A 27,341-nucleotide genomic window follows, 5' to 3' on the forward strand; every position below is an offset into this window, starting at 1 on the left:
GAAGTTAAGTGACTTGCCAAAGATCACACAGATGATGGAGCTGGGATTAGAACCCAGGTTTTCTGACTCCTAGGCCCCACCTCTTTCCTTTAGGCCATGCTGCTTCTCTATTATTATTCTATATAGTCATTTATTGCTGCTCATTTTTGTCCTTAAAACAATTTATGTTTTCCCTTTTATTCCTATTATATATGTACCACTGGTATAAGGTTCTCCTCTAAATCAAATTCTAAGCTTCTCAGGGGCATGGCTCATGTTTTCTATTTCTATTAAATGTTCCCAAAACCTGCTGTAGTGATCTGATGGTCAAAAAATACTAATGATTTTTCTTTTTCTAATGATATTTTTTATATGCTTACTTTGTTCCAGGAACTGTTCTAAACACTGAGATAGATACAAGATAATCATGTTAGACAGTGTCCATGATACATGTAGGGCTAACAGTGTTAATCCCCATTTTACAAATGAGGTTACTGAGGCTCAGATAAGTTAAGTCAGTTTCCCTAGGTCATGCAGCAGATATGTGGTGGAATTGAGATTAGAAACCAGGTCCTATGACTCCCAGACCAATGCTCTAACCACCAAACCACACTGCTTCCATATGATAATGGCATTTGTTAAGCTCAGTGAATAAAAGCTGCTTTTACTTTTATTTATGATTCCCATAAACTATTTCTTTGGAGGTTTGCTCACAACAGCATGGGAAGTATTGGTTTTGATTTTTCAAATTATCTTTGTACCTTTTTCAACTATTATTTTCAGTTCTGAGTGAAAAGAACAGGCTTGAGAACTTCCTTGCCTTTGTTTATGGTTAATTTGTCCACCTAAATGTTTCAGTGTGGATGAGATTCTTTTTGCAGAAAAGAAAATGTTGAATCTGAACTTTGGGTGTGGTTATTTTCATGTCTGCATATTTGGAATCCCCAGCATGTTGTAATCCTTGGGCGTTTTTTTATTTTGGTTTTGTTTTTTTCTTTTAATACAGTGGTCATATCTTCCAGAGAAACTTAGCCAACATGAAACCTGCTAAAAAGTACTTCTCAAAAAGGCCATACCCACTAGGAAACTCCAACATATATATATCATGGATCTCTTTAAATATACAAAAAAAGAATTGATTCATATTTTGTAAATCCCTACTGAGCAGTGCCGTTTTCACGACTAATTTCTTTTGCTAACCACAACTTCACATCCTGTGACCTTACAGCTTTGCGTATAATTTCTGGAAACAGGGTGGTTTGGTGAGGGTTATGCTTTCCTTCCTCTTCCAACTCTTTGGTCGATTGTTAATTATCCTCTTGAATACGACTTCTAGCACCTTCTGGTCAGATATAGCTGTAAATTTTTTAGGGATCATGGATGGAATCAGCCAGCTATGAAGACTAAATCTGGAAAAGAGTTTAGGTTAAATTACTTTTGAGAGCAACATCTCCTTGAAATTTAATTATTTTCTTAAAATTGTAGGGCTGGAAATGTCATCCAGTTACCCCTTTGACCTATGCAGTCAGACACTTTTTTTCCCCATATTTTTACTGATAGCCAGAAAGGAAAATACACAGAAACACACACTAGTATTTAACAATCTTTTGGGGAAAGGAATCCTCTTCGAATCAATTTTAAGTCTGTCACATTGAGACAATACTATCTTGTTCTGTCTTATAATTATGTTAAATAATTACCCCTAAATGGATGGGGATCATGTCTAGTTCCCCTCTGTGCATTCTCCCAGCATTTAGTACAGTGCTCTGTATATAGTAAGTGCTTAATAAATACTATTACTACTGCTACTATGCATCAAGCAACATGCTAAATTCTGGATAGGTACAAGTTAATCAGATCCACTGTCCCACACAGGAATCACTTTCTGAATGATAAAAGTAGGTATAGTCTCCCCATTTTACAGATGAGGAAACAGAGAGGCTAAGTGATATGCCTGAAGTCATCACACAGCAGGCCAAAGGCAGAGCTGGGATTAGAACCAAGCCTCCTGACTCCCTAGTTAATGCTAAGTAATAATAATTATAGAACTTGTTGAGCATTTACTATCTGCCAAGCACTATTCTAAGCACAGGGGTAGACACAAGTTAATTAGGTTGGACACAGTCCCTGTCCCACATAGGGCTCATGCTCTTCTCCTCATTTTATATATGAAGTAACTAAGGCACAGAGAAGTTAAGTGACTTGTCCAAGGTCACATAGCAGACATGTGGCAGAGCTGGGATTAGAACCCAGGTCCTTCTGACTCCCAGGCCTATACTGTATCTACTAGGCCACACTGCTTCAGTGGGGAATGAAAACCCCTCTCTCTTCCCTCTATAACAGTCCTTTAATCTTTGCTCAGAAGAAGGTTACCACATCTGTTGCCACAGTAAGCAATGCAGGTGGAAAATAGAGAAGCTTGGATTATTTCATGGATAAGAAGTCCATAATGGAAAAGTTCAGATTGCAGAGTGAAAAAGTTATCAATGTTAGTTCATCTCTCCCAAATATGATGGATGTCAGCTCTGACTGTTAATCAATCAATAGTTTTTATTGAGTACTTACTGTGTGCAGAGGACTGAACTAAGCACTTAAAGGAGTATAATGTAACAGATATGGTAGACATGTTCTCTGCCCACCAGGAGCATACAGCCTAAAAGATGAAACAGACTTTAAAATAAGTTACGGACGTGCACATTGTGCAGTGAGGCTGAGGGTGGGGTGAACAGAGGGTACGAATCCAAGTGTAAGGGAAAGGCAGAAGTCAGGAAAAGCTGATTGGAGGAAGCTTTTGTTCCTCCCAAGCTCCTTCTACCACTATCCTAAATTGCACAATTTGCCTCATCCAGTAGTCAAATTTATTTTTAATACTTTGTCCTTATGAATAATAAGATAACTGAGAGGAAAAGAAGATTAGACCAGTTATTCACAATTTATCATGTTTCCCAGGGTCTAAAGAGCAACCGTTTTCTCATTATGTTAGGGCTGACAATTATCTTACTTTGTGGAAAATTAAAGAAAGGTCCTTCAGTTTCCCTTCTGAAATATAGTAATGTGGGTTAGAAATGACACTTTATGTGGAATAGGATAGGGTAAACTTTTACAATTCAGTATTACTAAAGCTTTCCTTTGCTCAGAAATGAAAAGTAAATTTGCCAATAACCCCTTATAAAGCATAAGGGGCTAACGAATTTTCACTACTTGATGTTTTACTTAGACCCCATCCTTACCCTTTTTGGTTTTGACTATAGATTTCATTTACTCTAAAAATTTCTTGCTCAAGTCAATATCTCTAAATGCTCATGGATTTTTCTTCAGATGATTTGACTAACACATTGTACCCCCACACTTTCATTAATAAGATAATTGAGATACCGAACTTTGGTAACTAAAAAAATTTCCTCAATGAATATGTTTTCTGCTAGTTAATCTTTAGGAATGTCTTGGCATTAGAAAGAGTGGTGTAGACCCTTGTTTTAGAAAATCATTTTCATTTTTACCCCCAAACTTCAGTACTTTTACATTTGTGCTGGACATGCCATTGCCTAGAGATAATCAGACCATTCCTCTCTTGCTCTAGGTTGTTATGGCTCAGATTTACATCTGCATCACATAATTGCATATCACCCCCACATGCAGAGCTTACATCATGTTAACTTTAAAAGGACCTCCATATGTGGAATTGAGCTATAGTTATACAGATGCAAAGAAGAAAAAATTGGCACACTTGACCGATGAATAAATAATCCCCTGGTATAGCTGCAGAACTTAATTCTTGGAAGAATCAGACTTTTTTTTACTTTTAAAATTTCCTCTAAAAATTAAAGCCACAAGTTGCCTGTCATTACATATTGGTTTCAAATTGTAGAATGTGCAAATATGCATATACACCCACACCATACATAAGTATTGCAAATGTACAATGTCTTCAATGTTCTGTACCACCTTTATTATACTTCAGTGCTATTGATGCCCCTACGATGAGATGCTTTATCACTGTCCTTTAGTGAAAGACAAGGAAAGTAAGTAAAATAGCGTCAGAGGGTTTTTTAATGGGAAATCTCCTGGAAACACACCGTGAACATAGATATAACTAAATACCTGTGCTCATAATTGAAGATGGTGATCCTGATAGAGTTACTGATGCGGGAATTTGTGATTAAAAAGAGACTACTGCTCAATCAAAAACATTGAAATTGAACAACTGATGGTGAAACATGAACAAATATATTTTATCAGTATATGAGAATGAGAAGCAACATAACCTATTGGATGGGTCTGGGAGGCTGAAGAACCTGGGTTCTAATTCCAACTCTACCACTTATCTACTGTGTGACCTCGGGCAAGTTGCTTATATTCTCTGGGCTTCAGTTACTCATCTATAAAATGGGGACTGTTAGCGTGAGCCCCATGTGGGACATGAACTTTGTCCAACCTTATGATCAAATATCTACCACAGTGCTTAGTATAGTGTCTGACATATTGTAAGTGCTTAACAAATACAAAAAAAAATCAATGAAATTAAAATTCCAAGTTCACTTTTGACAAAATACCAATCAAACTTTGCCTCCCAGATAGAACTTGGGCAACCTGTCAGTCACTGATAGAAGTATGTATATTTTGGGAAACAAAACTGTCAATGTTTTTAATGCTGCCTTCCACTTTTTTCATATACTTGATGACACTGTCTTGTAATTTGCATTATTTTTTTTCATGGAAGATTCACTGTGTTCTTGGCGTTCACTACAATTGACGTGGCATGTCATTTCGTAATCCTAAGTAATTTAATGTTATGGAGTGAGTTGTGGCATGCTGAATTTACTTTTAGAGCAAACAGATATGATCAGTTCTACCAGTTCTGAACTTATAAAGAGGGAATGGAAATCTAACTCTTTCCTTCCTTCCTTGCCCTTCCTCTCTCTTGATGTTTTGGGGATGTTGTTTTTAGATTATGCAGTTCTTTCTGAGAGAGTGTTGTGGAGAACATTTATGGGAGATTGGGTGTGGCCTACCCCATTATGCATATGGAAAGTTTGTTCATTTCAGGACTGTCATGTGTAGAACTATAACTCAGAATGTAAAACAATTAGAAATGAGGTAGCTCTCCTAGAATAGAGGCTTTCAGCACTAAGGCTGAAAACAAAAATGGCACTTGAACTCCTGGAAAGATACAATATTTGTCACTAATAATCAGTCAGTGATATTTATTGAATTCTTACAGTGTGCAAAGCAGTGTACTAAGCAACTGGGAGAGCAGAATACAAGAATAAGAGGTTAAAATTGCAGAAAAAAATGCAACACAAATTCTGACAATATATCTTAACAGGAAGATGTACCTGTCAGTGTTTTCAATTAACTTTTTTTCCATCTAGATCTAGTATAATTCTGACTTTAAATCCTTAAATATTCAATGGGAAAATAGATTCATTTTCCTGGGTTAATAAAGATTTATATGGTAGAGCTATTTGAAATGTTTTTTTTTTTACTTTGGCTAAAAGTGGAAGCTGATTTTTACCTCTCCCGAACTTCTGAACTGAATTTTTTAAATTGAAAATGCTTTTGAGAACTCTGATCACATAGCAGTGGGCTACATATTTCATAACAGTTAAGGACTCTTGTTTAAAGCTTCAATCACATAATTTTGTGGGCTCCATCTGTACTTATTTGACACAAGTATTTGAGAGAAAGGGAACAGTTGGTGAATGGATCTTGGCCCAGATTGATCTATTAATCAAGGAAATGTTTACCTGGTGTGTTTTCCCTTTGAAGTATTTTCTGTACTCTGGAGGCTGCTTTTAGGGAATTTCCTTAATCCACTTACTAATTATTTCTCCCACCTTCCTGCCCTCCCTGGAGTTGGAAGTAGTGCTGTGAGGATGCAGGTGTCACAGTAGTACATAAGATACCCATGTCTCCTCATGGATATCAAAATCATAATGTCAGTTATGACGCCAGCTTGCTCATTTTCAGACAGCCAAGCTGTGAGTTTAACCGGATACCGATTTTTGGCTTTTCCAACCAGAGACAATGGATCTGGCTGTGGATCAAATTATTGACCAAAAGAAACCAGCTCAAATTCAGTTAGATATTGGAGAGATATCAGTTTTTATTAAGCAACGAATGGGTGCAGAGCAGTTGCTGTTGAAGTACAAAGGAAGGATAAGACTCATGTCCCCTAATCTAAAGGGGAAGGCAGGTCATATACAAGCAGCATGATATAGTGGATAGGTCACACAGCAGGCAAGTGACAGAGCCAAGATTAGAATTGAGGTCATCCATCTCCTATGCCTGTACTTATTTTCCACTTGGGCATGCCATTTCCAAAGGATCCTTTATAATTATGAGGAGGCTGCAATGGTTTGAACCTAAGGACTCTTTCGGGAGCAGAAGAGATTCTGAGGAATTTCATCTCTCAGATCCATTCTTTGACTTTTCCTGACATTGTCATCTTGGGTTGCTAAACTTGTTGCTTATTGCTGTTGCAATCCATTGTCATCATTATCTTTACCTGCACCTAGACTGTGAGCCCCATGTGGGAGAGGGACTCTATCACAACTGTTACATTTTTATCTACCTCAGCTCTCAGCAAAGAACTTTGCATATAGTAGGCACTTAATAAATAGCATAAGGAACTAACATTATCTGGAGATAAGTAATAGTCCATGAGCTCAAAGTAACTTCTAGGCTCCTAAGTCTCTTGGTTTTCCCATTTACTTGCCATTAGGATTGCCGCTTCACAATTCCCCAAATCCAGGGAACAGCTTGAAAAAAAACCATAATTAGTCTAAAGTGCTGGAATTCTAGAAACATTAATTCCAAATCCCTTATTTGACTCAGTGACATGTGATGAGTAACATATATTTAAAAGAAACAAATGAAGAAACCAAAAAAAAAAAAAAAACTGTCATGGTAATGCAAATGGATGAGACCAGTTTGGGATGAATTTATCATGTTGGTGTTCTTCAGGGTTGATTAAAATACAGTAAATTACATATTGGATTTATGAAACCAATGTAAAGTTTAAAATAATGCATTATATAATGGATTTGACTATACCTGCTGTATACGGTTAGTTCATGGAATAAAGGAAAGTACTTCATTGAAAGGAAATCTCAACAATGATTACTGTGACAGTGAAGATGAACAACCTTGCAACTATTTAATTTTTAAATTTATAAAACATTGTCATGGATTCCCAGGAATGATTTCATATTTGTAATACTGTTTCTTAGATACTAAGAATCCCAGTTTTCTTGTGTTGGTGCATGTCTACAATTTCTTTTCCCTCAAATTAATGCAGGCATAACATTAGGTTGAGGTTTTTCCTGTACCTAATATTTAAATTAATGTATTGAGAAATTATTAATTTGTATGGTTATGCATTGTTGGCTAACTTTATTGCTTTTATTATTTGTATTAATGTTGGTTGGTAAGATTTTTATTGTTACATTCAGTGCAAAAAGTTACCTTTCTTCCCACTAATCAGTCAATCATAGTTATTGAGTGCTTACTGGGGGCAGAACACTGTACTGAGCATTTAGGAGAGTGCATCACAACAATATAACAAACACATTCCCTGCCCACAACGAGCTTAAAGTCTAGAAGGGGAGGCAGACATTAATATGGACAAATAAATAAATTATGGGTATGTACGTAAATGCTGTGGAGCGGTGTGAGAAGAGAACTGTTTTCCTACATGGGAACGATCTTTTATTCGATCCCATTTTTACATATATTTTCACGTTGTCATGAGAGCATAATTCAGGAAAAGAAAAGCAACAACTAATTAGTGATTCTGGTTGACTAAAAGTCTGGCTAAAGTCATTTGTTACATTTGTGGAAAAGTTGTCTAATACCTAAAATAAAATGCAAATTCCAAGATTCCTGGAAATATCAAGTACCATAAAATGATCTGGTTCCCTTTAAGACAGTATTTTCACTTGGGGATAATTACTAAATTTGTTATTATGTGTCACAGAGATTAATATGTTTTTCTATGCTTATGAAGTTAACTGGTAATCCACGACTCATAGCACCACTCCCAATCAGGTTGAAAACCAGGAATAGAATTTGACTCTGTTTGGGCTTAGCTGGCTAGACCACTTTGACTTTAGTGGATCATTATCCAGTGACGTGAATCTGAGTCAGATGGGATATGAATGCTGAATGATGCTGACTCAGTCCAATTTGAAAGCTCACACCTGATTTTCTGATCGCTTATGCAAAATTTTATGATAGACATTTCTCTCCACTTCTCAGAATTCAGAGAGAGAGAGAGAGAGAGAGAGAGAGAGAGAGAGAGAGAGAGAGAGAGAGAGAGAGAGAGAGAGAGAGACTAAATTGCCACTTCATGATGAATAGGAATCAGACAGTAGAAAGTATTATGGGATTTACAGATGTGAGGAAGTAGAGACATTTATTTCTCTCCACCTAAATATTCTGCTCCTAAATAATAGACACATCATTCAAGTTGTCTGAGTTAGGGAATTCCTAACTTCTGGACTCTGACATTAGAATTGTTCTTTCCCAGATTTTATCACCCTTCAGACACAAAGAGAAGCACTGTGGCCTAGTGGATAGAACACGGGCCTGGGATTCAGAAGGTCATGGGTTCTAATTCCGGGTCCGACACTTATCCGCTGTGTGACCTTGGGCAAATCACTTCAGTTCTCTGTGCTTCAGTTACCTCATCTGTAAAATGGAGGTTGAAAATGTGAGCCCCACATAAGGCAGGGACTGTGTCCAACCTGATTTGCTTGTATCAACCCCAGTGATTAGTACAGTGCTTATTCATTCATTCATTCAATTGTATTTATTGAACACTTACTGTGTGCAGAGCACTGTACTAAGCGCTTGGGAAGTACAAGTTGGAAACATATAGAGACGGTCCCTACCCAACAACGGGTTCACCATCTACAAGGGGGAGACAGACAACAAACAAAACATGTAGACAGGTGTCAAAGTCATCAGAACAAATAGAATTAAAGCTATATGCACATCATTAACAAAATAAATAGAATAGTAAATATGTACAAGTAAAATAGAGTAATAAATCTGTACAAATATATATACAAGTGCTGTGGGGAGGGGAAGGGGGGAGGGCAGGGGGGAAGGGGAGGTAGAGAGGAAAAAGGTGGCTCAGTCTGTCTCAGCCTAGCACATAGTAAGAGTTTAACAAATAACACAATTTCAGTGAATTTCTCAATTGAGAGCTGGATAAAATGAGTGGCCAGTGGTGTCATTTTGGGCGGGACCATCAGAAATTATAGTCTTGACTTACCAGGTGAAAGAGCCTGGTAGGATTCATGATGGTCCTCCCACTTTAAATCATGGCAGTCATGGGGCAGGGGAGGTTTAGCAATGATTGGAGCAGTTGCAGGAATGATAAAAGATAAGAAAAGAAAAATACAGTTGAATGCAGCTTCTGTCACTACTGACTTCTTAATTAATAATAATAATAATAACAACAATAATAATAATAGTACTTAAGAGTTTACTATGCCAAGCACTGTACCAAGCACTGAAGTGTCCTACCTGATAAGCTCATGAGGTTGGACACAGTCCCTGTCCCACATGAGGCTCACACTCTTAAACCCCATTTTCCAGATGAGGCCCAGAGAAGTGAAGTGAAGCCTAAGGTCACACAGCAGACATTTGGTGGGGGCAGGATTAGAACACAGGTCCTTCCGGCTCCTAGGCACTGTGCTCTATCCACTAAAGCCATGCTGCTTCCCTGATGTTGGACAATGCTGAAGGAGAGTGGGGAAATGGTGAGCACATGGTGGGACTGAGGAAGTCCTGGAGTGTCCAGTTGCTGGTTCTGAGTGTTTTATTCCAGTCCCTTATTCTGCTCCCAGTTCCTTGTGAATGAGTGCAACTTCCACACATCCTAAGGTTAATAATAATAATAATTGCAGTACTTGTTAAGCACTTACTAAGTGCCAAGCCCAGTTCTAAACCCTGGGGTAAATACAGGTTAATCGGGTTGGACACAATCCCTGTCCCACTTGGGGTTCACGTTTTCATCCCCATTTTACAGATAAAGTAACTGAAGCACAGAGGAGTTAAGTGATTTGCCCATAGTCACACAACAGACCTGTGATAGGGCGGGCAGTAGAACCCAGGTCCTTCTAACTCCCAGGCCCATGTTCACCAGGAGGCTTTGTGTTCCACCAGGCCAAGGGCTAAGGTTAGTGGAAAACGTACTCATCCGATTGGATGATTGTGGATAGAGCCCAGGCCTGGAAGTTAGAAGATCATGGGTTCTAATCCCAGCTCTACCACTTGTCTGCTGTGTGGCCTTGGACAAGTCATTTAACTTATTTGTGGCCTCAGTTACCTCATCTGTAAAATGGGGATTGAGATTGAAAGCTTCACGTGGGACATTGACTGTGTCTAACCCAATTTGCTTGTTCCACCCCAGTGCTTACTACAGTGCCTGGCACATAGTAAGTGTTTAACATATACCAGAATTATTATTAGTAGTAGTAGGGAAGCCCTAGAAACCAGGGCCCCATCTCAGGGCCCCATACTAGAAGCAGCATGGCTCAGTGGAAAGAGCCTGGGCTTTGGAGTCATAGGTCATGGGTTCAAATCCCAGCTCCACCAATTGTCAGCTGTGTGACTTTGGGCAAGTCACTTAACTTCTCTGTGCCTGTTACCTCATTTGTAAAATGGGGATTAAGACAGTGAGCCCTCTGTGGGACAACGTGCTCACCTTGTAACCTCCCCAGCGCTTAGAACAGTGTTTTGCATATAGTAAGTACTTCATAAATGCCATTATTATTATTATAATTATTATTATTTAGAGCTCTGGATAATGCAATCCTTTTAGTTAGTAGTAGATTAGAGCACATTCGAAGGATTACTACCTCATGCACATTCTGTTTTCATGTAGTAGAATTTCATTGTGTATCTAAAAACAGTACATTGTATGAACAGTTGATCATGGATTTAAGCAATATATGATGTCACCATGACAAGGTCTGAGAAAAGAAGAGAACTATATTGTTCTCTGAGAACACTGAAGTTGAAAAAGCATCTGCTCATAAAAAGCATCTGAGAATGATGCATCAAAATGACTCCACATGGGTTCTTAAAAGAATTGGAGGAAATTATATAAGCAAATATGCTGCTTTTCCAGATGCATGTGCGCATGTACATGTTTATAAAAACATGAAGATGTACAAAATATGAATCAATATATAAATATATTGTCTATCCATATATTCTGTAATAGGTTGTGTATTCTATACATGCATATCTGGGCATGTTACTCCCCTCCTCAAAAATCTCCAGTGGCTACCAATCAATCAGGCAGAAACTCCTCACCCTGGGCTTCAAGGCTCTCCATCACCTCGCCCCCTCCTACCTCACCTCCCTTCTCTCCTTGTACAGCCCACCCCACACCCTCCGCTCCTCTGCCGCTAATCTCCTCACCGTACCTCGTTCTCTCCTGTCCCGCCATCGACCCCTGGCCCACGTCATCCCCTGGGCCTGGAATGCCCTCCCTCTGCCCATCCACCAAGCTAGCTCTCTTCCTCCCTTCAAGGCCCTACTGAGAGCTCACCTACTCCAGGAGGCCTTCCCAGACTGAGCCCCTTCCTTCCTCTCCCCCTCGTGCCCCTCTCCATCCCCCCATCTTACCTCCTTCCCTTCCCCACAGCACCTGTATATATGTATATATGTTTGTACATATTTGTTACTCTATTTATTTATTTATTTTACTTGTACATATCTATTCTATTTATTTTATTTTGTTAGTATGTTTGGTTTTGTTCCCTGTCTCCCCCTTTTAGACTGTGAGCCCACTGTTGGGTAGGGACTGTCTCTATATGTTGCCAACTTGTACTTCCCAAGTGCTTAGTACAGTGCTCTGCACACGGTAAGCGCTCCATAAATACAATTGATGATGATGATGATTGTGTATCTAAAACCAGTACATTGTATGAACAGTTGATCATGGATTTAAGAGATATATGATGTCACCATGACAAGGTCTGAGAAAAGAGAACTATATTGTTCTCTGAGAACACTGAAGTTGAAAAAGCATCTGCTCATGAAAAGCATCTGAGAATGATGCATCAAAATGACTCCATATGGGTTCTTAAAAGAATTGGAGGAAATTATACAAGCAAATACGCTGCTTTTCCAGATGCATGTCCACATGTACATGTTTGTAAAACATTAATATATATAAAATATGAATCAATACATAAATATGTTGTCTATCCATATATTCTGCAATAGGTTGTGTATTGTATACATGCATATTTTTATCTCATTGAAAATATCAGAAGCTAGGGTAGGTTTAAGAAGGATGCATGGATCTAATGCAGTCTTGCTCACCTGATATGGTCCCAGGGCACCCATAGCAAGTACAGTTGTATTATTCTGGCTTCCAAATCATCAAGATAATTCAGTCAAGTGGCAGGAGCTCCAAGCAGCCCTGTGGGAACAAGAAAAAACCATCTCCAATGAAAGTGTCAAAGTAAGGATTAGAACCCAGGTCCTCTGACTCCCAGGTCCATGCACTTTCCAGTAGGCCACACTGTTTTCTTGACACTGTCTGCATGTTTGGGTACCCATTTTAACATCGATAGATTTTCTCCTTTAATAATCCATAATGAAAGAACATATTTAAACACTTTAGGCTCTCCAACATCACTAATTGTTCCCTCAAATAAACCCCTATGAACCACTCATCTATGAATTTTCTAATCCCTTCTTAAACCTGCTTTGCTTCCTTAAAAGAGTCTTTATGCTTTCGCCTGTTGGATGAAAGGTTTTCTTTGATTTATCTTGATTCTGTCACCTTCAAGCTTCAGTGACCTCCCCATAAGATTCAGAGAACAATTATGTCTTCATGCCATCCACCTGCTTGGTGATTTTGTAGACATTCATTCATTCATTCTTTTTTATTGAGTGTTTACTGTGTGCAAAGCACTGTACTAAGTGCTTGGGAAAATACAATATAACAATAAGCAGAATCACTGCGCTTACAGTCTAGATGGGGAGATAGACATTAATATAAATAAATAGTAGAATACCATGAGACAGTATTTCAGTGTTTCCTTAAGCATAATGGTTGCAATTTGGGTTACTTTCGCACCATAATTACAATCTCCAAATGTGACATAAATATTGATATTAGAATGAAATAAGATAACCAAAACCTTGCAATGTTTGCAAAACCTGGAATACCACAAACTCCATGATTCAATTCCCTCCTTAAAAATAGGAATATTAAAATTATAAAAAACAAAGTCCTGATACTTTTTTTAATCAATAAATGTTTGACTATGTGATAACTATTTCCACATTCACTTCAAACGTGCTACTAGCTTTTCTTAAAACTGAACTCCCAGAAATTTGGGTACAAAATTTATTCACTCAGTGTTTACCATAAGGTCATAATTAAAACTAAGATATCTGTGATTCATTATAAACTCCAGCAGTCCCTTATTACAGTTTAATATGTTTCACAAGATCAAAAAAATCACACCCACAGAGCTCTGATGGCTAAAATGGAATGTTATAAGAGAAACATCAAAGCTTCTATTGGGCTAAAAGCAGGAGAAGAGAATTATAACTGAGTAAAAATGCTGGCAAAAGTAAGAAACAGCTTCCAATTGTGTATTTAAATGCTAATTAAAAAGGAAGATAAGGGACAATTAACTTGATTCAGCCCATGAAATCCTGGGTGGAAAATCTGAGGACACATCTTAAAGGCCCAAAGGAGACTAGCTGCCAAGTTTTCAGACTAGTAAAATGGCTTCTCCCCTTCAGCACTTCTTCCTAACTAGCCTTCATATGGCTAGTCTCCCCCCCAACCCATAGAAGATTATAACTTAAGTTCTGCATCCAGCTTGGTCTCTTACTTTTCCCAGTTTATTCTTGGCTGTTCTTTTAAAAAACCCTCAGAAAAAGTTGACACATTTCCTAATAGAGAGGAGAAAGGCGGAAAATCTGGAGACACAGAATTGCTTTCTATCAGTTACCATTATCTTCATCTTTGGCAGGCCTTTCCTCCCTTTGCCTCCACCTCTCACAACTCTCAGATATTTGTGTAAGGGGCAATGTTCACAATTCTTTCGTATAGCAATACAGGGGCAGAGGTAGGTGAGGAAAGATAATTGAGTCATTTTTCTTCCCAGAAACTCAGCATCCTAGTAAGTTCAATTAGGTACAAAGAGGCAGTATGGTCTAGTGGATAGAGCATGGGCCTGAGAGTCAGAAGTAGTACTAGTATTTATTAATGCCAACTGGGTTCAGAGCCCTGTACTAAGCTCTGAAGGACACTGTGGACCACCCCCTTCTCCTCCACACGTTATCTGACCTTGGCTTCACAGACTCCATCCTCTCCTGGTTCTCCTCTTATCTCTCCGGTCGTTCTTTCTCAGTCTCTTTTGCAGGCTCCTCCTCCCCCTCCCATCCTCTTACTGTGGGGGTTCCCCAAGGTTCAGTGCTTGGTCCCCTTCTGTTCTCAATATACACTCACTCCCTTGGTGACCTCATTCGCTCCCACGGCTTCAACTATCATCTCTACGCTGATGACACCCAGATCTACATCTCTGCCCCTGCTCTCTCCCCCTCCCTCCAGGCTCACATCTCCTCCTGCCTTCAGGACATCTCCATCTGGATGTCCGCCCGCCACCTAAAGCTCAACATGTCGAAGACTGAGCTCCTTGTCTTCCCTCCCAAACCTTGTCCTCTCCCTGACTTTCCCATCTCTGTTGACGGCACTACCATCCTTCCCGTCTCACAAGCCCGCAACCTTGGTGTCATCCTCGACTCTGCTCTCTCATTCACCCCTCACATCCAAGCCGTCACCAAAACCTGCCGGTCTCAGCTCCGCAACATTGCCAAGATCCGCCCTTTCCTCTCCATCCAAACTGCTACCCTGCTAATTCAAGCTCTCATCCTATCCCGTCTGGACTACTGCACTAGCCTTCTCTCTGATCTCCCATCCTCGTGTCTCTCTCCACTTCAATCCATACTTCATGCTGCTGCCCGGATTATCTTTGTCCAGAAACGCTCTGGACATATTACTCCCCTCCTCAAAAACCTCCAATGGCTACCGATCAATCTGCGCATCAGGCAGAAACTCCTCACCCTGGGCTTCAAGGCTGTCCATCACCTCGCCCCCTCCTACCTCACCTCCCTTCTCTCCTTCTACTGCCCAGCCCGCACCCTCCGCTCCTCCACCACTAATCTCCTCACTGTACCTCGCTCTCGCCTGTCCCGCCATCGACCCCCGGCCCACGTCATCCCCCGGGCCTGGAATGCCCTTCCTCTGCCCATCCGCCAAGCTAGCTCTCTTCCTCCCTTCAAGGCCCTGCTGAGAGCTCACCTCCTCCAGGAGGCCTTCCCAGACTGAGCCCCTTCTTTCCTCTCCCCCTCGTCCCCCTCTCCATCCCCCAGTCTTACCTCCTTCCCTTCCCCACAGCACCTGTATATATGTATATATGGTTGTACATATTTATTTCTCTATTTATTTATTTATTTATTTTACTTGTACATTTCTATCCTACTTATTTTATTTTGTTGGTATGTTTGGTTCTGTTCTCTGTCTCCCCCTTTTAGACTGTGAGCCCACTGTTGGGTAGGGACTGTCTCTATGTGATGCCAATTTGTACTTCCCAAGCGCTTAGTACAGTGCTCTGCACATAGTAAGCGCTCAATAAATACGATTGATTGATTGATTGATTGATTGACCTGGGTTCTAAATCTGGCTCCTCCACTTGTCTGCTGTGAGACCTTGGATACGTCACTTCAATTCTCTGGACTTCAGTTACCCTGCCTGTAAAATGGGGATTAAGACAGAGTTCAATGTGGGACAGGGACTGTGTCCAATCTGACTGCCTTGTATCCACCCAGCACTTAGTACAATGCCTGGCACATAGTAAGCATTTAACAAACACCATAAAAAACAATATAACTAGTTAAAATGAATACGGAAATACATTTGAAATACTCATACTGATGGTGTGTCTATTAAATTATATGGTACTAGGAAATGGAATGAAAATCAGATGATACAGGGAGAGGTAATGATGTTGATAAAGGTGAACATCAACCACCCCAGATTGTGGACCAAATAGAACTGTGGTCTGAGGAGTTTTTGAAAATGCCATGTAGAGCTAGTGTAATTGCAATTTTAGGGATACACTAACATTTCCCTAGTATGGTAGACTGCTACTATCATTTATCTCTAATCCTCCTACTAGGGTCAAACAGAATATAGAAGTATACCATCCCCCTTTAGATCACTGAGCAACAGCATTGAAAATGCCAGATAAAGAACAGAAGACAGTCCCCAAAAGAAAGCCTCCAATAGTTATCGGTAGGGATGTAGTGTTTGCACAATACCATGATTAAAAGATAAGGATGCCATGCAATCTGCTTACATTATTTACCTCCCAGCCTAGAATAATTGCTGCCTGCCAATGTCTTTTGTTTGCTCATCTTGAACTTTACAGCTTGGCCCCCCAATAAAAGTTCTTTGAATGACATGGACAATGAAGAAGACTTGCAAAGAATATGGAAAGTAAGAGGAGACACCTTAAGAATAGGAAAATTGCTGAATTATGTGTACAAATCAATCTGGGATCATCATCTGGACACCAGGCCTTAATGAAAGTAGCATAAAAATAGCTATGGTGGGTAACAGACTGGCACATACTTACTCAGTTTCCTTAATGTGTGGTCACAGTCTTCCAAAATGGATCAAAAAACCTTAGACTATGGAGAAGCATAAAACTAAAATAGCATCAAGAATGAAAAAAGAATATTAGAAATTCTAATTTTATTTTAATGGAACTCTCCTTGGAGGTTTATTTCTGTCTTATTTACTGCTTAATGCTTGGTAACTCTTGGTTTCCAAATAGTAAGGAATTTCCTCATTTACACTTTTGTCATCTCTAATTTACTCCTCCCTCACCCTCCTTAGTGTCATAGACTTGGAATCTCACCATTGTTCTTCCTGGCCTATGAATTCTGATCCTAAACTCTCTAGCTTACATTGTAGGTCTTAGGGTAATGGTTAGAATGCTTGGATGAGAAACTTAACATACTGTGTTTCTCATATTGGGTAGTGAAACATTTTGGGGGATTGTGGGAAAATCCTGGGGGTTATTGAAATCATATTTCATCAAATAGCTTTTTGATGGCCACACAACTTCTTTTCCCATCTCTGCCTGCATGCCCTAATTCTTTCTTCCGTTTTTACCTCATCTTTAATTTCCAACTTGTTCCTGAAATGGTGGGTTGGTCTGGAGACAACCAATCCACCTCCATGTGTAAGAAGAGAAGCAACACGGCCTAGTGGATAGAGCATGGGCCTGGGGGCTAAAAAGACTTGTATTCTAATTCCAGCTCTGTCACTTGTCTACTGTGTGACTATTGGTATGTCACAATTTCTCTGTGACTCAGTTAACTGTAAAATGAGGATTAATACTGTGAGCTCTATGTGGGAAATGAACTGTGTCCAACCTTCTTGCCCAGTAACTACCCTAGCTCTCAGTATAGTGCCTGGCTTAAACAGCATTTAAAGAAAAAAAAAAGAAGAAGCAAAAACACAAAGAGGATCAGGGAAGAGGAGACCTCTGAGAGGCTGAAGATGGACAGACTGCCATTCCTGTCAGCCCATACTATGCAGTCATTCAGGCTTCTCAGTTGCCAGAGGGAGGGCATAAGTGTTGAGTAGAAACCTCTGTAATTGCTACTGACTTTACCCGGTTGAGCAGTAAAGTCCTGGAAATGTTGAGATTTGATTTGTAATGGTTCTATCCTCACCTCCATGGAGCACTTCTCTCCTGATTGAATTAATCATTCTCTATATGAACTATCCTTGAACTTCAGTTCAGAAACAGGGTGGCTCAGTGGAAAGAGCCCGGACTTCGGAGTCAGAGGTCATAGGTTTAAATCCCACTCCGCCACTTGTCAGCTGTGTGACTTTGGGCAAGTTACTTAACTTCTCTGGGTCTCAGTTCCCTCATCTGTAAAATGGGGATTAAGACTGTGAGCTCCCTGTGGGACAACCTCATCACCTTGTAACCTCCCCAGACTTAGAACAGTGCTTTGTACATAGTAAGCGCTTAACAAATGCTATCATTATTATTATTATTATTATTATTATTATTCGGTGTTTTTCTCATGACGAGTGACATGGGGAATAAGAATTTGTGGGAAACCTCTATGGACATGAACTCAAGACATCATTTTGTCCTTACAATTCAGTGACTATTTCCCTGTGAGTTAGTGACATCCCCATGGGATTCCTGGAATGGATCTTCCTCCTTCTCAAACATCAGGAATTATCTGGGTTGACTAAATTGAAATGTCTTTTCTTCATAATTATAATAATAATAATGATGGCATTTATTAAGTGCTTACTATGTGCAAAGCACTGTTCTAAGCGCTGCGGAGTTTACAAGGTGATCAGGTTGTCCCATGTGGGGCTCACAGTCTTAATCCCCATTTTACAGATGAGGTAACTAAGGCACAGAGAAGTTAAGTGACTTGCCCAAAGTCACACAGCTGACAAGTGGTGGAGCCAGGATTTGAACACATGACCTCTGACTCCAAAGCCCGGGCTCTTTCCACTGAGCCACACTGCTTCCCAGAAGTACACTTTAAGCTTCATGTAGACCAGATTGGAAGGGGGCAGAGTAGAAAACAGAGACAGATCTGCATTGGGACAAATCCAGTAGTGCCACAAGGATATTTTCTTATTACTGCCAAATCCTGCCTGTTTGCTTGAACAACATTTCCCGGATCCACTCCTTCCTCCTCTCCCAAACTGCTATCACCCTATACAAGCTGTGCTTTTGCCATGGTTAGGCTATTGTATTGCCCTCCTTGCTGATCCCCGAGCCCCCAACCTCTCCCTAATTAATTCTATATTACATGCTGCTGTGTTGATAATCTTCTAGAAACATCACTCAACCCACTTCTTTCCATTCTCTGCAAAATGCTCCACCGGAGCCCAGTATCTCTTTGCACCAAACAAAAATTCCTCACAATTAGCCTCAAGGCTCTCCACCATTTGCCCTCACCTTTGCTGTCTGCTGTCTTCATCCACTACTCCCCAATCCCTGTCTTCATATTTCCCAAGCTAACAACTGGCTTGATCTTCTAGACTGTGAGCCTGTTGTGCGTAGGGATTGTCTCTGTTGTTGAATTGTACTTTCCAAGCACTTCGTACCGAGCTCTGCACACGGTAAGCACTCAGTAAATACGATTGAATGAATGTTGCTTTCGCCCCTTAGTCCTCTCTCTCATACTGTTCCTTCATCTTGGAACTCCCTCCTCCCAACATCAGACCACACCTCTCCCTGCACTCAATGCCCTTCTAAAATCCCACATCTTCCAACAAGCCTTCCCCATTTAAAATTACCCAGAACTCCCAGCCATCTGTGACACTTGAACTTATTTAAACTTTCCCTAGCATATGTTTTGACCTAATTTATTTATTTTGTCAGTGTTGGAAATATTTTTATGTTTGGCTCCTTTTGAGCAATATCTGTCCTTATTCTGTACTTCCCTAATGCCTAGTACCGTGTAAAAATTGCTACTACTTCCACTATTTCTACTACAGCTACTATGTTGTACATAATTAGGGAGGGTATGTTACTCCTGTATGTGTCTTTTCAGTCAAATTCAGACTCATAAGGAGGACCTCACCTTCATCAGCATTATCCTCAAGAATCAAGGACAGCTATACATTTTAACTGACAAAATAATCCTGGTCTCCCTCTCATTGATTTTATTGACTGATGCAGTTATTCCTTTCTTTAGTTTGTAAATATATTAAAATCCAAATGCAACACCAATTTCCATGATATATCCATATTTGTATCTATATATTTGTATTTATTTGTTCCACAGTCAGATAAACATTACTCTGTTATTTATTGATGATTTAACAACCAGTTCTACCTAATTGAACAGTACACTTGTGAAATATTTTCTTCTAGATTACATATGACTAAATTTGATAAGATGAACAATTTATAATAGTCAAATTCCAAAAAAAAAAATTCTGGATAGGTGATGTCATAATCATGGCCCAACCTCATGATGGTGGCTTCATGATTAAAAATTCTGGATTTTCTTTTATAGAAAGTGAAAATGTGATCATTGAAATGTCAATCAATCACCTACTGTGTGAAGATAACTTTACTAAGTGTTTAGGAGAGTTTAATAGAGTTAATATACATGATTCCTGCACTCAAGGAACTTGCTTTCTAATGGAGGAACTATCAGTTCGAAAATAATTTGCTCCACAAAATTTTCACTGAACTATTTAAAGCAAAAGTAAAATAAATGAGTCCAGATATGAAATAGTCACAAGAACTCTTTTGTACATTTTTTAGTGAGTTTCAGATACCATGAGGTCTTTTAATGAACTCGATTCTACTAGACTTTCAAGGGTGTTAATTCAGTTCTGCCTGATTGAACGGGACAAAGATAAACATACTCAATCACTGCTGTCTAGTTTACCCTATCTTTGCTCCACATAATCCATGGAACTTGAATCTACTGGCCTTTAACATTTCAAATTTCTCTCTCCTTATCTGAGGAGATGGTTACTCAATCTAAAATTCATTTCACCATTACTAATATATGTGCCCCACCTTCAATGTGAATCATGCCTTTTCTTCTAATGGGTATGATAAGCACAGATTTAGGAGAAACTATTTCTGCTGGGTTTACTTTGACCACTGAGAGAGTCTAAATCTCCTCTCAACATGCCCTTTTGTATTGATTAATGACTTCACCACAGAGCCCAAGTTAAACTGAGTTACAGTAACACAGTAAGCTCTCAAGGTGTAAATATTAATTCCCAGTAGTTCAAGGGAGAAATGTTATCTAGGGTTTTAGAATTTTTGGTGTCAGATTGAAGACATATGGGATAAATTTAGATCCAGTTTGTTGATAGGAGGACTGTCCAAACTGTTAGACACTTGTTGGAAGTCATTCTTATCCCTCAGATAATTGAGATCTGTTTATTGGTCCCAGTTGTGCTGAGTGACTGATGAGAATAATTGTGGCTTGCTTTCAACTACCAAGGACTTGAGATCACCATGTGCAAAATGATCTCAATTTAAAAGTGTGTTTGGTGGATGCTCTCAAAGACAACAGTTTTTAGAAACATTCATATGGTTAGATAAATTTATTACTGAATGGCAGTTGAGGTCAAAGAGCACCCAGAACACTGTTTTGGGGGGCAAATTTTTCTAACTGTGGGTCACAAACTTAAGTGCTCAGTAGCAACCGGTCAGGTGATCAAAAACGTTTGGCTTTCAATGGTGTAAATTTTCAAGGGATGATTGTCTAGTCCAAGACAGAAGCTTGTTGTGAAAGACATTTTTGGAAACTGACTAGCAGTTCTGACAATAGAGTAGAATTAATAGTAGAAATAGTATTTATTGTGAGACCATTGGGTGCAATGCATTGTAAAGGGGCTTGGGAAAAACTGAACAGAGAAGTCATGCTCTCTCTGTTCACAGAGAGCTTATATTCTAGTAAGGGAGACAGACAATAATATATTCAAATAGCAAAATCCAAGTGACTGAATATATAACTGAAGAACATGCATACAAAATGCTCAGGATGGGTAAAACCACATGCACTGATACCAGAGATTGCTGGTGGCTTGTATGACAGATTTTGAAAATTTTTCAGGGAAAGATTGTAGGAGAAAGTGGGATTTTGAGAAGCAGCATAGCTTAGTGTGTACAGCACGGGCCTGGGAGTCAGAAGGACCTGGGTTCTAATCCTACTAGGCCATTTGTCTGCTGTGTAACCTTGGATAAGTCACTTAACTTCTCTATACCTCGATTATCTCTTCAGTAAAATGGGAATTAAGACTGTAAGCTCCAAGTAGAATAGGGACTCTTTCCAACCCAATTTACGTCTGGCATATAATAAACATTTAACAAATACCACCATTTTTATCATTATTATTTTAGAAAGGTTTTGAATATTGAGAATATTGTGGTCCCTTGGGTTTGGGGTGGGAGAGTGATTAAGACCAAAGGAACAGTGTGGGTGGTAGTAAAAGCAGGGGAGGCAAGACTGAGGTACAGTTAAAAGATGAGTTTGAGATGAACAAATTAACTGAACCAGAGAATAATAAGTGAAGACAGCAGATATAAGAGGAAGTGCATTGATTAGGATTCTTGAAGCTGGGTATGTGTAGTTTTTTGAGTGGTGTGGAAGGACATGAATATCCAGTGTAGGCTTTTGAGGAGGGGAGAGATTTATGCTGAGTGATGTTACAAGAAGAATATCTGTGCAGCAATGTATAGTGTATAATTTAGGGGGAAGAGGCTGAAAGCAGGGAGGCCAATGAGGAGGAGGCTGATGCTAGGATATGACTAGAGCCTGGATGAGGTGGCAGTTTTTGGAGAAAGAGAGATAGAAGAATGGACCAGGAAGAGAAAGGAAGGAATACTCCCCCTAACCATCCACACATGTTTGCTGGTTTCTTCCTCTGAGCCTAAGGAAAATACTTAGCGCTCTTCATAAACAGAATTAACTTCTGCCTCTCGACTTCCAAGTATCAGGGGGTTAAAATTATTTGCTCTAGAGGGATTAAAATGAACTGAGGAACATGGTTACAGAAGGAATGAAACTCCTTTAGCCATTGCTCTTAGGGAGGCATATGATCAGCTCACTAAAACTCATTAATAATCACTTCCAGGAAGCAATTATAAATTGTGTGGACAATGATGAATGATCCTGAGTCCTTTAACTCTATATCATTCATTTTACCTTCAAATGAATCTCTACCTACTCTCTGCCTGTGTACCAGGCCTCTAATTTTGACTATAAATCTAGAAAGAGAGAAAAATCCCTAATTAAGCATAACAAGCAGCATTCACATTTTGAAGGCCTTGGAAGTTCAAGGGCATGAGGTTGCGTTGAAATTTAGAAGGCAGTGTGGGGGGGGGGGGCGGAGTGGAGGTCATCATTTCTTTCCAATTCCACTGGTTCATACTTACTATTTGAGTAGATCAAACTCACAGTTTCCATTTGTAACCTTGTTCCCTTAGTGCTATATAAATCTAAAGCATCATTATTAAAAAAACAAACCAACAAAACTTCAATTACCTAAAACTGCTTGAATTGGTGTCAGAATCATGCATTTCTCCATTTTTAATAGAGAGAAAAGGAAACATATGAGATCAGAGAGAAACGAAGCCTACAAGACAACAATCTGTCAGTACTAAATTTCTTAAACACTCAACAGTGTGTGAGGTACTATACACGGTGAATTCATTCAGACTCAGTCCCTGACCCTTAGGGGGCTCACAGTCTTAAGTAGTACACACTTAAAAAATACATTCAGAAACCTCAGTAAAATAAAAGCCCATTACTTCCTAGAGGTCTAAAAGCTCTCTGTGGGCAGGGAATGTGCCTATCCACACTGTAGACAGTACAGTACTCTTCCACATAGTAGGTGCTCAATAAATGATTGAATGATTGATCAAATGATTGATTTATTGGAGGAGACAGTTTTCATCACCACACACTCCCTCAACTTCAGCCAGGACTAAGATACCACACCTTTCCCAAAATATCAATGTTGGGAGATGGGATAGGTAGAAATATTAAAAGTTGCCTACACCATATGTCCAATCTAGTAGAAGTAATTATTATGCATCTATGAGCAAATTGCCCATAAATTAATGAGAACAATTGTCTAGTTTTGTAACCAATATAAAGTTTGGGACATCATTTGATTGCTTCTCTACGTACTTTGAATGTCAGGTTATATATCACCCAGTTTTCTTGAAATGTGGAAGTTGCATTCTCAGAAAATTCTATGCTAAGAAAAAGTTATTTTGTAATATTTATCATGTTCAGTACTGCACACATTGGTCTATGTACTAGCCATTTCTTTCAACACGACAGAATTTATAGCTTTGTTGCTGTCTCCCCCTTCTAGACTGTGAGCCTGTTGTTGGGTAGGGACAGTCTCTATCTGTTACCAATTTGTACTTCCCAAGCACTTAGTACAATGCTCTGCACACAGTAAGCGCTCAATAAATACGATTGAAGGAATGAATGAATCAGAAGAGAGTTCCTTAATTCCACAACAACTTTCTGGCCAAAGAGCATAGTGAAAGCCTAGACCCTGAATGAACTCACATAATCATAACACTGATCTGTAATTTAAGAGGTCTAGAAGAACACTTTTCACACCCTCTGATACTTTGTTATCTAGGTTCTTGAGTATTTATTGTTTGAATAACTCCAACCTTAAAATTCCCTATGAAACAACTGTGTTAGATTGATTAGCCCTTCCAGAGTGACAGTAAATGGTTCGTCTCCCTCTTTGTAATGTGCATATACATGTTCTTTTGGATTGAGTTCTTCAAGTTTTAATTAAGCTTTTTAAATGTCAACTTGAGTACAAGGATCTTTACACTCTGTTTCAGAAATGCCATTCTGAAAAGATGATGCCCTGAAAGATATAAATTGCCTTGAAAAAGACTGTGATTAATGTTGGGAGTTTATGGTTCTCATTGCCAAATCTGTTCTTCACAAAGCTTTCTTTTAATTATACACAAACTTTTTATGCTTATATTTGTAGCCATGGCAATGAACACATTCCTGATTACTCCCTGTGGGGTGGGCATCATTACAGACGAAGACATTAAAAGTGGTATTACTGTTGGACATTTTAGAAAGCTTTCTAAACTTTCTAAAAGATAAAAAAAATTCCCCAATCCACATAGATCTATACTCTCTGGGATACAGCAAAACAAAAACTGCATCTCAAGAGCAATGAATGCAAAGCATGCAAGCCATGCAGCAAATATACCACCATCCATGAGACTGGAGTTCTCTGTCTCATGCTGCAAGTGAAAAGAGCCAGCCTGAGCAAGTAGTAAACTATATTATTTTAATAATAATTGGAAGCAACGTGGCTCAGTGGCAAGAGCCCTGGCTTGGGAGTCAGAATGTCATGGGTTCTAATTCCGGCTCCGCCACTTGTCTGCTGGCTGACCTTGGGCAAGTCATTTAACTTCTCTGAGCCTCAGTTCCTTCATCTGTAAAATGGGGATTAAGACTGTGAGCCCCACGTGGGACAACCTGTTCACCTTGTATCTCCCCACTTCTCCACCAGTGCTCAGAACAGTGCTATGCACATAGTAAGCGCTTAACAAATGCTATCATTATTATTGTAATCGATATACCTTAGAAATACATCTTAAAGCATCCCTACCCTAATCTATACCCCTTAACTCTATATGTAAGCTCATCCTCTAATAATAATAATATAGTATTTTTTAAGAGCTTAATATGTGCCAGGCACTTCTCTAAGCAATGGGTTAGACACAGTCCCTGACCCACATGGGACTCACAGTCTCGTTCCCCATTTTACAGATAAGGTAACTGAGGCCCAGAGAAGTGAAGTGACTTGCCCCAGGTCACACAGCAGACAGGTTTGGTGGAGCCGGCATTAGAATCAATGCCTTTCTGACTCCCAGGCCTTTGTTCTATCCACTACACCAAGCACTTTTGTCTGGGAATGCATCTGTTTATTGTTGTATTGTACTCTGCGCACCCTAAATGCTCAGTAAATGTGATTGAATGAATGAGTTAATCTCCTCACCTGATTTATTTTCCAGGTCCCAAAGTTCCAGAACCCTAACAACTACTTCCCTCCTCCAAATACTAAATACGTAATTCTCGTCCCAAGTTTCTTCCCCATAAACATCAAGCTGTTGGAGAGTAGAGAACAAGGGCATGGCAAGAGTGTTAGGAAAGGATATGGTCTTGGAATTTAAAAGGTTTATGATGTTCTGTACTGCCAATGACAGGAAGAGAAAAATCTTTTCCACATCTCCAAGCCTGGCGTGGCCTGACTCCTGGAAGGTATATTGTAAACTTCTTAAGGCAGGAATCTTGTCTACCAACTCTTATGTTTAACTCTCTCAGGCACTTAGTACAGTGTTCTGCACACATGAAGGCCTCAATAAATACTACTGATTGATAGTTCCCCTAGATCTCATTGATTCCTTGTCAAGGATTGAGAGGAATGGACTAGGAGTGGAGCAACCTTTAGGATTTGGGGGAAAGAATGAGACTGCTGATTCCAGGCACTACCACATTCTGAGTCCTCCTGCCAGCCCTGAAACTGACAAATCTCAAGGATGTGGAGTCCAGTAATTCAAGATTGAGAGAGGACATGGGACACAGTAGCGATAGGACCACTGCTCCCTAACTTTAGAGGAGAGGGAGAGAGAAAGAGCACGCACATGTGCATGGTCAGGGCTAGTAGTCCATCACCTCGCCCCCTCCTACCTCACCTCCCTTCTCTCCTTCTACAGCCCACCCTGCACCCTCCGCTCCTCTGCTGCTAATCTCCTCACTGTACCTCGTTCTCGCCTGTCCCGCCATCGACCCCCGGCCCACGTCATCCCCCGGGCCTGGAATGCCCTCCCTCTGCCCATCTGCCAAGCTAGCTCTCTTCCTCCCTTCAAGGCCCTACTGAGAGCTCACCTCCTCCAGGAGGCCTTCCCAGACTGAGCCCCTTCCTTCCTCTCCCTCTCCTCCCCCTCTGCATCCCCCCCATCTTACCTCCTTCCCTTCCCCACAGCACCTGTATATATGTATATATGTTTGTACATATTTATTACTCTATTTATTTATTTATTTATTTTACTTGTACATATCTATTCTATTTTATTTTGTAGTATGTTTGGTTTTGTCTCCCCCTTTTAGACTGTGAGCCCACTGTTGGGTAGGGACTATCTCTATATGTTGCCAATTTGTACTTCCCAAGCGCTTAGTACAGTGCTCTGCACACAGTAAGTGCTCAATAAATACGATTGATAATGATAGTACAACTACACCAGGCATTGGGAGGTACTTCCCCCAGTACTCACCATTGAGAAGGAAGGGATCTCACAGCACCTGGAGCAAGTAAGGGTCAGAATCTGGCCAGGGTTAAGGAGTTGGGAGTTCACTCAGCAAAAAATGCATCCAAATCTCTGGTCCCTCTTCTCTGCATTATTGGGGAGCAGATTGTCAAGGGAGCTGGGAGCAGAGAACTTGTTCTTGCTCAGACTTTTCAAACAGATGACAACAATGACAGATGTCTGATTAAGGTGCTATTCCAGCATGCCTCACTCAAAAAGCTACCTCACACCACAGCTGTATATGCTTTATGCCATTCAATCCTGTTTCCAAGAAAACAATCACTCCTGTAGATGAGGAGTTAACAAGATACACCTACAGGGATACTAATGAGCTAAGTTGATAGGAAATTGACTGCTTACAGGTTGGAATTTAATCACCAGTCAGAATGGCTTGTGGATTCTCTATATAATGATACTCTA

General features: G+C 39.8%; 1 long non-coding RNA gene across 2 annotated transcripts; it reads right to left on the minus strand.

Moving 5' to 3' along the window:
* Positions 1–774: 774 nt before the first annotated feature.
* On the minus strand, positions 775–27,038 carry LOC119921149. Of its 2 annotated transcripts, XR_005448471.1 has the most exons (4): positions 26,889–27,038; positions 12,328–12,427; positions 9,260–9,299; positions 775–1,388 (listed from the first exon to the last, which is right to left on the minus strand). It is a non-coding gene; the product is annotated as an uncharacterized LOC119921149 (long non-coding RNA). The 2 variants fall into 2 exon arrangements; XR_005448472.1 differs by lacking the exon at positions 9,260–9,299.
* Between the last annotated feature and the right edge of the window lie 303 nt (positions 27,039–27,341).

The sequence above is a fragment of the Tachyglossus aculeatus genome, assembly GCF_015852505.1.
Source record: "Tachyglossus aculeatus isolate mTacAcu1 chromosome 12 unlocalized genomic scaffold, mTacAcu1.pri SUPER_6_unloc_1, whole genome shotgun sequence".
Classification (NCBI taxonomy): domain Eukaryota; kingdom Metazoa; phylum Chordata; class Mammalia; order Monotremata; family Tachyglossidae; genus Tachyglossus; species Tachyglossus aculeatus.